At 37.5% G+C, this 13,160-nt stretch overlaps 2 long non-coding RNA genes across 3 annotated transcripts; both read left to right on the top strand.

Annotated features, from left to right (window-relative positions):
- The first annotated feature begins 5,007 nt into the window (after positions 1-5,007).
- On the top strand, positions 5,008-7,021 carry LOC144654263 (uncharacterized). Of its 2 annotated transcripts, none has more exons than XR_013570887.1 (4): positions 5,008-5,068; positions 5,383-5,468; positions 5,998-6,016; positions 6,684-7,021. It is a non-coding gene; the product is annotated as an uncharacterized LOC144654263 (long non-coding RNA). The 2 variants fall into 2 exon arrangements; XR_013570888.1 differs by having other exon boundaries at positions 5,039-5,065.
- Positions 7,022-10,576: 3,555 nt separating this feature from the next.
- On the top strand, positions 10,577-13,047 carry LOC144654939 (uncharacterized). Its single transcript, XR_013571023.1, has 4 exons — positions 10,577-10,650; positions 11,410-11,492; positions 12,008-12,026; positions 12,695-13,047. It is a non-coding gene; the product is annotated as an uncharacterized LOC144654939 (long non-coding RNA).
- The last annotated feature ends 113 nt before the right edge of the window (positions 13,048-13,160 follow it).

The raw sequence follows: 13,160 nt of genomic DNA, 5'->3' as shown, positions 1-13,160 counted from the left end.
GTACCCCTTTCGGGCGGAGCCTCCCCGTATAGGCCGTTATATGGAGTATTCCCCCCCCCCGGGGTGGACCCGCGTAATTACCATAGCCTTCTGCCTATTTGAACTCTTTAGAGCCTTTCCCCGTTACTAAAAACGGCTCCAGCTGAACAATATTTAGCTGGTAAACTGAAAACATCTGAACGACAGAAAAATATAAACGCGTTAAGTAACGAAAAGGTTAACTTGACCTTATGACAAAAAGGCAACTAAATGCAGCCCCTCACCTTAATTTCTTCCCGTCATTAATTCCTAAAACTTCACAGCAAGTTTAGAATGCTTGCTCATAAGGGCAAAAAATCTCAGCAAAGGTCACTGCTCCGAATTTGATTACGTTTTTCACCGAGTTAAAAAAAGACGTGAAAACTACAATAAGGGTTTATCAGCGAACAGAACTTATAGCCTTTTCGCATGATCTTTTTCACATAGTTTGCAACAAAGTTTTGCAATGTTTTGAGCCCTACAATGGGACTAGTGAACCCGCGACCAAGTTAAAATCCACTGCAGTTTTGCCCTACTTCAAAGGTCTTTCCGAACAACTTCGCCGCTGCCTACAACAACAAGGCGTGCGTGCTGTTTTCAAGTCGGAAACCACACTACGATCACACCTAGTACGGCCGAAAGACGCTGTTGATTCCACTAAACAAGATGGCGTTGTTTACATCGGCGAGACGGGAAGACCTATGCAAGACAGGATCAAAGAGCACGACCGGGACATCCGACTTGCCCGTACCCAGACCTCCGCCGTTGCAGAACACACCAACAACACCGGACACTACCCGCTTTGGAATGAGGTAAAGTTTATTGATCGTGACCCACACTGGTACAAACGCAGGGTCAAAGAGGCAATTCACATAAGACTTCACCCTAATAATATCAACAGGGATAATGGAATTGAAATTCCTGAGGCATGGATGCCCACGATCAAGAAACACAACAACAGGAGAACTGTACGACAGCGGACCGCTGAGGGAACAACAGCACACAGAAACAGCGAGGATTGAAATGCACCAATCACAGCTGTAGAAAACCAACCAATCACAGCGCGGCAGCGTGTATAAGTTAACGCACAACCAGTCGTTCTCCATGCACACGTGACTACGTCGTGAGACAAACGAAAAATACTTAATTATTGTACTCTACCACGATGAATAACCACAAGATTTTTTTACGATATATTATAGGCATACTATCTATGCCTGTTCAAGATAAACTCAGAATGCTACAAAATACTCAATGAAGCATCAAACAAAGACACTGCCATGTACCACTGTAACGGGTCAAGATTTGCAAAATACTACCAAGGGTTTAAAAATCAGTTTTCCTTTTTTAGGCTTTATACTTAATATATACATACTATTCTACTAAAAAGATAACGTATTCATTCCATAATTTTTGTATCTTTTCAATGATGAGTACCTGCAATGCCTTACGTTAGCCACGCACCTAAAACTTTAGGGTCTATGTAGGGTGTGGGTATCAGAGACAACGTTAACGCCCTCTTTAAAACAGCTATAGCTATGTATGTATATTTTTTTACCAAGTGCAGATCTCTGCCTCACTCAGCAGGAAATGTCATGCTAAATGAAGGAAACTTATAATAAATCGTCATTATGTATATGGATACAATTCATGTAGCACCGAATATTAGATCTTGGTAGCTAGGACATCCCAAGGCTTTGTGCGGTAGATCAGCCAACTTAATTGTTTTCTTTTTCCTTGTTTTGCGCCGGGTTTTTCAACTTTATCAGCGGTATGACTTTCAGTGTTTGAAATAACCTTTCTTCTTTACAGTTCTGTGTTTCTATTTCCCAACACAAGCTCTTCTGGAATAATTATTGTGTAGTTGGTTTGTTAGTCCTCTTATATTCTACAGAGTGCTTTTCAGGGCCTCGGTATGCGCAATTGTTAGGTGCGTAGTTTTTAAAATATATCTACGCTGTGTCATGCGTGTTGCAAGGAGCAAGTTGCTTATGTTATAAATTATGTCAAGATGTATTTGCATCACTAATATTTGCCCATGAAGTAACTCAAACTGTCATTTTTTGCGTCCATAGAGACTTAACCACATTACCGCTCAATTACGCGGGTGTTCAAAAACCCTTTTCGTGGCCCTAACTCCCTTTCCTTGAAAGGGAAAAATATGAAATTTGGGTCACTTGTTGCTCTCGTGATGGTGTTTAATGTGATTATAATATTGTGTCCTATCTCTCAAAAAAATATGCCGATAATGACATTCGGAACATCTAGCAAATAGGGAGCTTTCGTAACGTTGCCGCTTTTAAGACATAGGTAACTTCAAATCTTTATAAAAAATAAAGGACTGCGCCGTTTCCTTTGATTTTTCTCTGGTATATTGCCTAAGCATAACTTTATATTGTGCTAAAGTTTGAGTAAATTTGGTTGAATAGCTTTTATGAAATAAAGTTTTCAAAGTCACTAAACACGAAATGAGCTTTTTCCGAACCGTGATTCTGTTCATTGGCATGAAGAGTCAAACGGTTACACGGCAGAATTTTTCTGGGCGTCATAACTCACATTTAAATTAATGTGGTAATCGAGAGAATGGTGTGGGACATAAATGGTAAGCCAATAGCTACATTTCGGCCAAGAAATTAGATTAAAAGCTTTTAACAGGATGCTTACCACGAAAAAGGGCACATTTGTAACCTCTAAGCTACATATTAGTATCTTATTCAGTGATGTTGAAGTGGTATATGCTGACCACTTGTATGCATTGGAATTACATGTTAAAGGTTATTTCAGCCTTTGAATGGCTTCGCTGCGTGCAGAATAGTTCGAGCTATCATAAATAGAGAATGGCGTTACAAAAGTGCCTTACTTTTCTTCTAGAGAGAGAGAGGGAGAGAGAGAGAGAAAGAAAAAACAGTTAACGGTATTGTTTTCGTTCAGATGTGAACTATTTACGCAGGGGGGCTACTATCCAATCAGAAGAACGTTAGTGACCACAGTGTCAACACGTTTTAGCAAAAGCAAACAACCTGGTAAAAACATGTTCTTCAAATATCGAAAAGAAACTCGCCAGGAAAACAAAAAGATATTGAGATTTGTTACAAATAGAAATATCTGACAACTACAATGCTTTTAAGTTCGATTAAAGCAATGTGTTGGTAAAAATTGTAAAGAGAGCCCTTTCAGTGTTTAATTGTTATCAGGTAAACATTCCAAGCTATATTTTCTACCCTCTTGTTGACTTTTCCACCAATAAAAGCACTTACAAGCCAAACAAAGACAGCTTCGTGACGATTTGCTCAAGGGCAAATGAAGGGCAAAGGAAATTACATGATACAAAAACTTCACTGCTTCGCAATTCTTCCATAAATACTCAACTCGCCCAAGGATCTCCAAAAAATTTCAAAAACCCAGCTCTCCTTAAGTTTTCCGCCCTACTTATCACTTTCATTACGATGCTTATCGTTCTGTTATCCGGTAACGAACACAATTTCTTTTTGAAATAGCTGCTTTTGCAGTAATGATCTTCAAACAATAGAAAAATATGAAAGGGTTTGTATAAATACACTTCGAAAACTTAGATTGTCTAATTAGAATTTTTTTGAAGATTTTCATGTAAGAGAGAAGACGTCATTAGCTCATAATACGCTTCTGTGAATTAACTTTTTGTAACAAAAACTGTTCTTGATTTTCCATTTGAGTTCTGATGTCAGTTGGAAGAACAGAGGGTTTATACCCTGCTTGCAGTCTGCTTTCCATTCAAAGTTACGAAAGGAGTATGTGTGGACCGAGGAGTTGGAACAGTTGAGCATGCCTTTTCTCGCCCCAGTCCCTTCACGTTCTGGTATAAACAGTCGTCGAACCCCAGAAGAAAACGGAGACTCTAAGCAGTTAAGGCTTTTTAGGCATAGCTTTCGGACAGGTTGTATTTTAACCGAAATTTATGGTGAAGATTGTAACTGTAAAACAATTAAAGTAAAGTTAACTACTTAAGAGCCGCAGTGACCTTATAGACTCTGGGCGTTGGTTCCGGACCGAGAAATCCGGGTTCAAGCTCTGACCAGTATCACCGCGTTGAGGTTTGGGCAAAAAAATTAAACTCTCACAGTGCCTCTCTCCGCCCAGGTTTAAAAATACTGCCAGGCACTTCATGCTACGGGAACTGGAGATCAGCACCGGCCCGACCTTTGTTGCATATCTAGAGTTTTTGCTCATTTTTCTCGACGGGTCGTTTGTTTTACCTAAAGCTTTTTAAAACTCAGTTTCGACCTTCAGTCCAATATATTCCAATTCCAAAATTAACAAGTCTTATTTACCCATTTGGAAGACTAAATAACCTAGCAAATTAACAAATCATATTTACCCATTTTGTTAACAAAATGGACCAAGATAGAATCAAATGCCTTTTTAAAATAAAAGCAGTGGTCACATCTGACATGCGAAATTACGAACTTTAATACAACGTTGAAAAGCTGCTAGTTGTGTGGATTACCACTGTGTTATCGCCTACACTATGCAGGACCAATATAATGGGGCGCTGTTGATTATACCATATTAGGTCTTAGTTTAATTACAATGCTCTTAGCTGCATTAAGCTGCCAAGAACCAGTTAGAAAGTCTCAATAAGTAAATAATCATATTTATCCATTTTGAGTGCTAAATGGACCTTACTTAAAGGATATGCATGCTTCTTTTACAAAAAAGCAGTAAACTTTCAAACGTTCGAACAATATGAACTTCCCCTGAACACAAAGTCCAATGATTGTACTATTTCCTGCTAAGAAGCTGTTGGTTGTGTCGATTTTTACCATTATTATATAACTGAGATTAAACCGAAAGGCCAATATAATATAAACACTGTTGGTTACTTCAAAATATTTGTAGTTTTTCATGATTTTTCAGCTGTATTAAGCTGCCAAACTCAATTATACAAGATAAACAGAAGAATCCACAGCGAGAATATACTGTGACTGAATTGTCTCAACAATCAATAACGATCTTTTGCCTTTGGTGAACGTCGTTCCGCACTTTTTTTTCAATTTTTAAGAGTCATAAAGTGGTGAGTGGAAAAGTAGAGTCCATTCCTTATTATTTACGGAAAGGCAATCAGTTGTTTGGAATCATTAAGAAAGAAAGCTATACGATAATTACTTAAAAACTTTACGACATCGCGCATTTTGTGAGAGCGTCGCACTGATGGAAAAGAAAACGATTTAAGAGCTGCTTGTTTGCTTCCTCGCCTTTTATCCCCTGGTCTCGGCTTGTCTGCTTGTTTTCTTGCGTTTCAGTACTTTCATGCTCGCTTGCTCTCTGCCTTCCTCTCTGGTAATTTTTAATTATTAAACTGACAGTAACATTGCTTTTTATTTTCAGCATACTGCGGTTAGTTCAGAGTCGAGATGTCGAAGATTCTGGTCGTTCTTGTAATCGCATACTTGGCATCTGTACACAGTTTCCCGGTAAGAGTTCATACTGTAACTTCATAATATAAACTGTTTGACCTCGTGCTGTTATTTTCCGGCCTTTAATCGTGACAAACCTGGTAACATTTTGTGCAATTGATCGTGTTTCTGTTGGTTCGCTTACTCGAGAAACGTCGTCTTCATAGCTAGACGCTAGACGCTAGACGCAAGCGGCCCTATACACATAGTTTTTCCACAGTTTTTCTAGACATGAAATCATTCTCACCCGTCCTTGTACAGAATAACCAGGGCACGTACTAAACGCATGCAGTAAACATCGTTTGTCCAAGTTTGTCAAGCAGCGCTACATGATGATTTCTCTAGTATTATCAAGCGGCCATTTTTAAATGTAACTACGAGCGTTCAAAATGGTTTAATATCCGCACTTTGGTATTTTACCCGCAGAGTATTGAATTTCCACTGTTAAACTCAGTGGTACTGTCTTAATTGTAAAATCAATCGAAAAATTAGTGAACAAATACGTTCATAGGAAATAAAATTTCGTTTTTTCTCTTTCTCTCCACAGTTTCCAAAGGGACCGAACGGTAAAAACTATGTTATTGTTTACTTTTTTCTTTGGTTCTTTTAAATCAGTTACTTTCAAACTCGCATAAATAAAACTCCCCTGTCCCCTTGATACAAAGAATTGATATCGCCTTCACAATTTGAAAATAATTTGATATTATGTTCGTTGAAATTTCGTACTACAATAAAATTGTCAAATTCAAAGAGAAAATTCAAAGAGCTCTATTTCTATACCAAGTGCAAACTCTGAGTGAATGGGTTCTCGTGTTGCTACTTTACATTTGTGACTGACTTCAAAAGTAACAGTGCGATTTGTCGCCCTAAAATCCTCAATTTACACCAAGTAGCCGAGTCGAACATTAAGAATCCAAGTACTAAAACAAAACTTATAGTTTATAAACTGCCTATTCACAAATTAGTTCCGCTAACATTTCATACCACACTCTGTTAAAAAACTTTTATAAAAGATTCACGTGAAAAATTATACGTTCCCCCGCTATTTTACTCCCCAGAAATTTAAAAACGAAACCCAGATGGACCATTGAGTAGTTCTTTTCTTTCTGTTCCGAGTTAAGGTTTTTCCCGACGTATACATTATAACTCTTTCTTTTTTCTGCAATAAACTATCGTCTTGTAGTTCCAACCTGATTTCTGGCATTATGGATCTATTTTTTTTTTACTCTACAGGACCAACAAACTGTAAGTGCATGAAGAATCCTGAAATCTGCGGCGAAAACAAATGTGCTGTCACGCTGTGTCCACAAAATACATCCTGTTGTCTTTGCACGTGCAACAAGCCTGTTTGCAAGCCTCAGGTTTCGCGAGTGACAGGCTACTGATGGACATCAATGTCTTGGATGAATTCCGCCAGTACATTCAAAATATGTTATGAAACTGTAAAAGTAAGAGGGGTCTGGTCTTAATACTAAAAGCTTGCAAAAATTTTAGTTATCTCACTTGCAAACCAAAAAAAATACTCTGTCAATTTTGTAAATGTAACTGTGTAAAGCTAATAAAAATATGTTGTGGTGTTAATGAAATCGTGGATTTTTTTAAGAGAGAGAGAGAAAGAAAAAACAGTTCACCTCGTTTTTGTTTCGTTTCCTCAGAAACGAAACGGTTTTGCTTTCGATCCGATGTGAACTATTTACACAGTATTTATATAAAATCCTCTTCGCGCCTAGGAGGCACATAAGGCTGAGACCAGAGATTTCCATTGCTCCCTTTCCATGGCTGCCTTCTCAAGTTCTTTCCACGTCTTCGCTGCTGTTTTCATTTCTGCCTCGATCGTCCTCCTCCAAGTCTCCCGTGGACGTCCTTTCTTCCTTCTTCCACTATCCGGTGTCCATCTTAATGCAGTTCGTGTTATGCTATCTCGACCTTTCCTGGTAACATGCCCAAGCCGCCTAAAGAACGCTCGTAACCACAATTTCAACACATTTTTGCAAAGGCAAACAACCTACTTAAAATATGTTCTTCAAATATCGAAATGATACTCGTCAGAAAGACAAAACGAATAGAAATATCTGACGATTGCACTACTTTTAAGTTCGATTATTATTCATTCAAAATATTTCTCCGCTTCTGATTGGCTGTTTTTATGCTAGAGACGATAATGTCGTCTAGACGACTTTAACGTCTAAGATGTTAAAGGCGTCTGGTATAAAAACAGGACGCATTTAGTTGACAGCTTTTCAGAAAAAAAATAAAAAAGACTGGGTTCGACACTCGGAGGACGCTGGACACGAAGACGAAAAGCCATCAGACGTTAAAGGCGTCTGTCTTATTTACTGTTTTTATACTAGTTAACGACGTCCCGTTTTTATACTAGACGGCTTTAACGTCTGAGACGTTAAAGCTGTCCGATAAGAGCGTCGTTCAGACGCTCTTACGAAAAGACGTTAAAGCCATCAGACGTTAAAGGCGTCTGTCTTATTTACCGTTTTTATACTAGACGTTAATGTCGTCTCGAGACAGCTTTAACGTCTAAGACAGCTTTAACGTCTCTAGCATAAAAACGGCCATTGACTTTCAATCCCCGGTTAATTCCAGCTACAAAAAATACATTATTTTCATGCTTATGATCGTGGAATAGTATGCCTTTGAAGAGTCGCTTGTCTTATTTTGCTAATGGTAAATAAATAATCATTTTATTTAACATATTAACTTATATTTTTTGTAAACCAAGTGGACTCAGTTCAATTTCATGCCTAAATTTGTCGTTAACATTATAACATCACACGTTCGAAAGTACTACTTATATTTATCATCATAACCACTCACAAGTTTAAGACCAAGGTAATTAGGCGCTCTTGAAAAAATTTATTATAAAAACTCAGCTTAATTATAATGACTTTTTGTCAAATATAATAAGAATCTTCAAAGAGAACTCTGTAGTTGAAATGTTTAAACCGTAAAATAAAATCTGCAAGTCTTCGGTCTTTCAGAGAATGCTACGATGGTGGAGTGTGTACCATTTCACGTTTTGTTTCAAAACTTCCATTATCTGGATGAGCTTTGGAGCTCACGACAATGATGTTAATCTCTATAACACTAGATGCATTTAAACCTTGAAATTGTATTGAAAACTTTTAGTCTAACATTGCACCATTGTCTTCAAAAACGCGGTTTCAACAGTTAAAGTTTGAAAATTATGGATTTTCAACCCTGAAAACACAGTATCAACTTTACAGAAAGGCTCTTCTGTGTATTACCCCAGTAAAGATGACTCAGGATCACTTACAAGTTACCAGAGACCAATGTAACGAGATGCCAATTAACAATTATTCCACGAGCGCGCGTTGGATATGCTACACTTCGTATAATCAAAAATAATCCAAAAACGGTTCTTCTTCTTCTTCTTCTTCTTCTTCGTCTTCTTCTTCTTCTTCTTCTTCTTCTTCTTCTTCTTCTTCTCCTCCTTTATCTTCTTCGAAGAAAATAAATACAGGACTGCATATGAAGCTGTTTTTTTATTAGCTAGTTGTTAGAGAAGAGCGCTTATTAACTCGGATGGTTTGGGGGGAGTGGATATAACTTTGGGGTGCTTCCTACTAGGATTTTGCAGAATCATCTTTTTCTGCAGTTTTACTTCTTGTTGTCCTTTCTATTTAGTTCGTCTCATAGCTCCAACGAAGAATGGTTGCAACAATAAATGGTTTGGTAATAAACAAGCTTGTTCATTTGCCTGGTTGCTAAACGTTGTTTTTGTTTTTGCTGTTGTTTTGTGTTCTTAAGAAAGTATTCTGTTGTTTACAGGAACCAAAGAGGGAGTTCATATTCAATTTTGATATAAAATGATAAAAAAAAACAGTGTGAGGGATTTTCATATAAAAGTCGAAAGAAAACTGAGAAAAAAAATTTAAACAGTTATGCGGTGTTGTATAACATGAAATTCAACTAACAGTGGAATACCAATCTCTCGGAACCCTCGATTATTTTTTCTACAGCAAGCCGAAGGTCGTTTCCCTTGTCTCTTTCCCAGTCTAACACTGCAATTTTACTCCGAATTTCTTGAATCAATTTTTGCTTCACTTGGAGGCTCGAGACATGGGGATTCCACTGTATTCAGTTTCTGTTCTTCCAAACACTAAATGGCTTTTTAGATTCAGAGTAATTATGATAAACAGCAATAACAAGACAACGGCCTTGTAAATAAGAAAGATGGTAAATTTTTCGACAATGGCTTGTCTTATTGAAATAAACGTTGGATATAAGGTATCTCAACTTTATTAGACTTTCGAAGAAAAATGTCTGTGCCTGAACAATTTTTCATTTCCTTATTTTATCAAGACATAAAATGCGTCGCTTGTTTTTCATAAAAAAAAATTAATACACTTTTTCAACCCGTAGTCCAACATATGCCAAGACCAAAATTAACAAGTCTTATTTACCCATTTAGAAAACTAAATAACCTAGTTAATTAAAAAGTCGTGTTACCTATTTTGTTAACTAAGTGGACCAAGCTAGAATCATATACCTATCTTATTATAAAAAAAAAGCAGTGGTCGCAGTAGACATGAGAAAATTACGAACTTTCACTGAATACAAATTTTAAAAGCTGTTAGTTGTGTGGATTACCACCGTGATATCCCCTACACTATTAAAGACCAATATAACGGGGCGCTGTTGATTATTCCACATTAGGTCTCTGTTTAATTACAATGCTCTTAGCTCCATTAAGCTGCCAAGAACCAATTAACAAGTCTAAATAAGTAAATAATCATATTTACCCATTTTGCGTGCTAAATGGACCTTCCCTCAGGTATATTCATACTTCTTTTACAAAAAAAGCAGTAAACGTTAAAACGTTCGAACATTATATATGAACTTCCCCTGAACACAAAGTCCAATAATTGTACGATTGTATGTTAGGAAGCTGTTGGTTGTGTCGATTTCTCACCTTGATAACTGAGATTAAACCCAAGCTACGAAAGACAAATATAATTTAAACACTCTTGATTATTCCACAATATTTGTAGTTTTATCATAATTTTCTCAGCTGTATTAAGCTGCCAAACTCAATTATACTAGATAAACAGAAGCATCCACAGTTAGAATATACTGTGACTGAATTGTCTCAACAATCAATAACGACCTTTTGCCTCTGGTGAACGTCGTTCTGCGTTTTTTCAATTTTAAGAGTCATAAAGTGGTGAGTGGAAAAGTAGAGTCCATTTTGTATCATTTACTGAATGGTTTTTAATTTTTAAATGCTTATAGTTTAATGAAAATAATCCGTCAAAAGATTATGCGTTTAACAACAAGCGTCGACAAATAAAAGAATACCCAGTGCGCCATTTAAGTGATAACTCAAGGCGCGAGATAAATTAGGAAATAATAAATTCCAGTAAAATTTGACTTCTGATCATAAGATTTTGCTTATCAAGGCAATCAGTTGTTTGCGATCATTAAGAAAGAAAGCTATAAGATATATTACTAAACAACTTACGACATCGCACAGGTTTTGAGAGCGTCACACTGATGGAAAAGGATACGATTTAAGAGCTGCTTGTTTGCTTATAATTCCTCGCCTTTTATTTCCTAGTCTCTGCTTGCCTGCTTGCCTGCTTGCCTGCTTGCCTGTTTGCCTGCTTGCCTGCTTGCCTGCTTGCCTGCTTGCCTGCTTGCCTGCTTGCCTGCTTGCCTGCTTGCCTGCTTGCCTGCTTGCCTGCTTGCCTGCTTGCCTGCTTGCCTGCTTGCCTGCTTGCCTGCTTGCCTGCTTGCCTGCTTGCCTGCTTGCCTGCTTGCCTGCTTGCCTGCTTGCCTGCTTGCCTGCTTGCCTGCTTGCCTGCTTGCTTGTTCTCTTGCGTTTCAGAGCTTTCATGCTCGCTTGGTATCTTACTTGCTTTCTGGTTAGTTTCAATTAAAAAACTGACAGTAACATTGCCTTCTATGGGTCTTCTATTTCCAGCGTACTGTTAGTTCGGAGTCGACATGTCGAAGATTCTGGTCGTTCTTGCAATCGCATACTTGGCATCTGTACACAGTTTCCCGGTAAGAATTCATACTGTTACTTCATAATAAACTATTTGACCTCGTGCTGTTATTTCCTGGCCTTTAATCGTGACAAACCTGGTAACATTTTGTGCACTTGATCGTGTTTCTGTTGGTTCGCTTACTCGAGAAACGTCGTCTTCATAGCTAGACGCTAGACGCTAGCGACCCTATGCACATAGTTTTTCCGTTTCTAAACATGAAATCATTCTCACCCGTCCTTGTATAGAAGAACTAGCTAAGGCACGTTAAATGCATGCAGTAAACATCGTTTGCCAAGTTTGTCAACAGCGTTACGCGCTGATTTCTTTAGTATTATCACGCAGCCATTTTTAAATGTAACTACGAGCGTTCAAAATGGTTTAATATCCGCACTTTGGTATTTTACCCGCAGAGTATTGAATTTCCACTGTTAAACTCAGTGGTACTGTCTTAATTGTAAAATCAATCGAAAAATTAGTGAACAAATACGTTCATAGGAAATAAAATTTCGTTTTTTCTCTTTCTCTCCACAGTTTCCAAAGGGACCGAACGGTAAAAACTATGTTATTGTTTACTTTTTTCTTTGGTTCTTTTAAATCAGTTACTTTCAAACTCGCATAAATAAAACTCCCCTGTCCCCTTGATACAAAGAATTGATATCGCCTTCACAATTTGAAAATAATTTGATATTATGTTCGTTGAAATTTCGTACTACAATAAAATTGTCAAATTCAAAGAGAAAATTCAAAGAGCTCTATTTCTATACCAAGTGCAAACTCTGAGTGAATGGGTTCTCGTGTTGCTACTTTACATTTGTGACTGACTTCAAAAGTAACAAAGCGTTTTGTCGCCCTAAAATCCTCAATTTACACCAAGTAGCCGAGTCGAACATTAAGAATCCAAGTACTAAAACAAAACTATAGTTAAAAAAAACTGCCCATTCACAAATTAGTTCCGCTAACATTTCATACCACACTCTGTTAAAAATACTTTATAAAAGATTCACGTGAAAAATTATACGTTCCCCCGCTATTTTACTCCCCAGAGTTTTAAAAACGAAACCCAGATGGACCATTGAGTAGTTCTTTTCTTTCTGTTCCGAGTTAAGGTTTTTCCCGACGTATACATTATAACTCTTTCTTTTTTCTGCAATAAACTATCGTCTTGTAGTTCCAACCTGATTTCTGGCATTATGGATCTATTTTTTTTTTACTCTACAGGACCAACAAACTGTAAGTGCATGAAGAATCCTGAAATCTGCGGCGAAAACAAATGTGCTGTCACGCTGTGTCCACAAAATACATCCTGTTGTCTTTGCACGTGCAACAAGCCTGTTTGCAAGCCTCAGGTTTCGCGAGTGACAGGCTACTGATGGACATCAATGTCTTGGATGAATTCCGCCAGTACATTCAAAATATGTTATGAAACTGTAAAAGTAAGAGGGGTCTGGTCTTAATACTAAAAGCTTGCCAAAATTTTAGTTATCTCACTTGCAAACCAAAAAAAATACTCTGTCGATTTTGTAAATGTAACTGTGTAAAGCTAATAAAAATATGTTGTGGTGTTAATGAAATCGTGGATTTTTTTTAAGAGAGAGAGAGAAAGAGAAAACAGTTCACCTCGTTTTTGTTTTGTTTCCTCAGAAACGAAACGGTTTTGCTTTCGATCCGATGTGAACTATTTACA

The sequence above is a fragment of the Oculina patagonica genome, chromosome 5 (assembly GCF_052425735.1).
Source record: "Oculina patagonica isolate OP01 chromosome 5, crgOcupat, whole genome shotgun sequence".
NCBI lineage: Eukaryota > Metazoa > Cnidaria > Anthozoa > Scleractinia > Oculinidae > Oculina > Oculina patagonica.
Note: the sequence above shows the minus strand (reverse complement) of the source record. Positions and strands in the feature narration are given on the sequence as shown.